Below are 3833 nucleotides of genomic sequence, written 5' to 3' on the forward strand. Positions count from 1 at the left end.
TTCGTGCAGCGGGTCTCTACTGTCAAATACTCAGACTGGTTTCAATTTTCCTGAATGGATGTTGACTCACACAGAAAGGAACAAACCTATTTAGGAATCCTAAGAAAGTTCTGGCCCAGTGGCTGAAGTATGACCTATGACCTATGAATCAGGGAGTCATGATTGAATTCCCGGTCAGGGCAAATGCCCAGGTTGCAGGCTCAATTCCCAGTAGGGAGTGTGCAGGAGGCAGCTGATTGATGTATCTCCTCATTGATGTTTCTCTCACTTTCCCTCTTTCTCCCTGTCTGAAATATGTAAAAGTATATTTGTTTTTAAAAAAGAAAGTTTTGGACACTTCACCCATAAAATACGCTACCTGCACATAAACCTTTACAGATAGTTTGTGGGATCCCAGAACTTTTGAAGCCTGCGCATTAATCCCAGATTAAAAATACTGACTATGACAAAAAAGTAAGTAACTTTCTAGAAATAAAATTCTAGAGGGTACCCTGGCTTGTTTGTCTCAGTGGATAGAGTATCTATGGACCTGAGGACTGAAGGGTCCCAGGTTCAATTCCAGTCAAGGACACATACCTGGAATGCAGGTTCGACCTCTGGCTTGGTCGATACACGTGGGAGGCAACCAATTGACGTGTCTCTCTCACATCGCTGTTTTTCTCTCTGCTTCTCCCCCTTCCTTCCACTTTCTCTGAGAATAATTGGAGGAATATACTAGGGGTGAGGATTAATGACCACAACATATTCTAGAGGGGGATAACGGTAATGGTTACAGAACAACGTGAATGTAAATAAAGCCACAGAACTGTACACTTAAAAATCACTGAAATGGTTAAATTTTGCATGTTTTCTAAGGAAAAAAAAAAAGGAAAGCAAACATACAGCTACCATAAAACATGGTAAGGGTGTAACAGAAGTAATGTATAATGCTGTGGAAACATTTAAGAAGTACTAACTATACCTGCTGGACGAGGTTTCAGAGATTACGTTTGACCTGAACAATGAATTTAAGTACTTAGGAAGACAGGGAGAATAAATACTGCAGGCAGAGGGAACAGAACGCATAGGAAAAACGGGAGAAAGTGCAAGTAGTCTGGTATTCCTGAAGCACAGGTCAGATGTTGAGAAGTTGAGATGAAGCAGGATCAGTTCCACAGAGCACTTTGTGTGACATGCTGATAAAAACAAAACTGGTGATCCAGAGGCAATAAACAACATTTTGATGCATTTGGCTTGTGCAATAATGAAACAATTTCCAGCAAGGCAACAGCTGGCTGTAGCTGAGTAGCAAGAGCTGTTTAAATGGAGTAGTGAGGTACAAAAGTCACTGCTGTATGTTGAAAAATGAAAGTTAGCCGCAGCTGGTTTGGCTCAGTGGATAGAGCGTTGGCTTATAGACTGAAGGTTCCCAGGTTTGATTCTGGTCGAGGGCACATGCCCGGGTTGCGGGCTTGATCCCCAGTAGGAGGTGTGCAGGAGGCAGCCAATCAATCACTCTCTCTCATCATTGATGTTTCCAATTCTCTCTCCCTCTCTGAAATCAATAAATATATGTATGTTAAAAAGAAAAACGTAAGTTAGTTGAGCAAGTAGAGCAACTAAGTAGAATTTAGTTTTTTTGAATAAATTTGACTTGTGAAAGGATGATGGAGCATTAGATAGAATGTGAGGTGGGGTGTATGAAAGTGTTTAGTGTGTGTGTATGTGTAAGGGTAAAAATCCTAATTACATGAACTCTAAGGGGAGAACTTCCTTCTCTCTATTCTTAGCATTTGGCAGTGTCGGAACATAGGAGGCATCCAAAGATTTGCTGAAAGAACAATATAAAGGAAAAGGTCCAACATCAAGAGAGGGGCTGAAGATGGGGAGGGAGTACTGACAAGAGAAGAATCATGAGTGAATAATAAACCTGTTAATATTTTAAGTCACTACGTTTTGTAATTGTAGGTCTTTACATGCTGATATGAGCTTCAAAATACATGACAAAAAAGCAAGAGTAGTTAATGCAGGAAGATTTATTACATATTCTTTTGTACAACTTGAAATTATTGGTAACTGCACAGTTGTTTCAACTTTAATAGGAGGTGCAGTGCGAATGCTTTAGGCAGATTTTGTTTTGTAACAGTAAAGATGAATGGCAAGACTATCTGAGAAGCAAGGACAAAAACCCAAAAGAGAAGTAGTAGGAGGCATATTGCTAGGATAGGTGGCAATCAAAATGGAATGTGAAAGACAAAGAACTAGTTTAGGATACCAAGCGATGACTGGAGAGCATTGAAAACAGAAGAAAGCAGATCAGCTGGTTTGTGGAGAATAAAGAGTGACAAGTTGGTGTAAATTACTCCACTTAGAAAATCAAATTGCTTTTGTAAAACCAGTGGTTCTTAATTGAGAGTGATTTTTTGCCCTACAGGGAACATACTGTCAATATCTGGAGACACTTTCTGTTGTCACAACTGGACAGAGGGTGAGTGGAGCCCTACTGGCATGAAAGGATAGAGGTGGTGGATGCTGCTGAACATCCCACAATACACAGGAACAGTTCTCCATAAATAATTATCTGGCCCAAAATGTCAACAATGCCAGGTCAAGAAATCCTGTTGAAGACTGCGGTTACTGGATTACCAAACTGCCCAAACTCAAAAATTCTCAAGTAAACACTTCATGGAGGGGGGTGCAAAATGTCAATGTGATCGTAAACACTGTGAAAGTCTACTTTGGACTGGAATGCAAGTCTAATAGAACAATTACAAGACAGCTTTTTCTCATACATACAAGATATAGATGTGGGTTAACTACTGATACTCACTTCTGGTTAAGTGGGCAAAAGATTAGCCAAACATTGACAAAAATATCCGTTTAAACTTAAGCCATGAAGTTAACTGTTCAAAAAAATGGATGATGGAACCACTACCCTCTAATATTTCCTGCCAAATGTGTCTATCACAAGCCCGTGCACAAAACACCATTTCTTTGGACAAGAGCTGGGTATTTTAAAAAGAAACAAGACAGATGGGTTTTCCTACCAATATAACATCGGTCGGTAGGAATGACTGTAGACACTATGGGAAGTTTCATCGCAGATATTTACCATTTAACTTCCAGGGATGTCAAACACTTTGTCTGCCAATCATTGGCTCGTGTTCTGAGTTTAACGGGGCTCTCGTCCCCAGCCGTACAACCCTCTTTATTCTTCCGGGGCACAAGCAACAACAACACCTGTTTCCCACCCAGACAGGACACCTTGACCACTGGCCCGAGGAACTAAAGCCGCCGCAAATGGAGGAAAAACTCACCAGGACTCAGAAAAGCCAACTGAAAGTCATTTCCCATGTGAAGTTTCTTGCTAGTTCCCCCCCACCCCCCCCCAACACAGGCCCCCCAAAAAGGCATTGCTTCTGTTTCAAAATATACAACTGGCATTTGAAACCTCTAGACGGGACCGACTAATTGCGGCGGGCGGAGAGAGAACACCCCATTCGGCCCAAACTCGCAGCCGTCAAAGCGAGTGACGAGAAGGGCGTCAGGAAGGTCTTTCCACCAAGCTGGGCGGCTGGGGAAGTCCTGGTTTTTTTGTGTGTTTTTTTTCCTCCTCTTTTGGTCCCAGCCCTGACCAGGGAAAAGCGCACCCAAGGCTGAAAAACACGCAGCCGTCCGTCCATCCGTCACGTAGACGACTCGCCCTCGGGGTTAATCTTTCTTAGATTCTCTCCTGAATCTCAAATGCACAAAAAGAAACTGCAAACTGTTATTGTCCAAAGCATTTTTCTCAGTATGTTGAGATCTTGTTTTCAGGTGTATCCTCTGTTTGGTTCAAATAAATTTTTATAACA

This window comes from Myotis davidii, unplaced genomic scaffold (genome assembly GCF_000327345.1).
Source record: "Myotis davidii unplaced genomic scaffold, ASM32734v1 scaffold1491, whole genome shotgun sequence".
Taxonomy (NCBI): Eukaryota; Metazoa; Chordata; class Mammalia; order Chiroptera; family Vespertilionidae; genus Myotis; species Myotis davidii.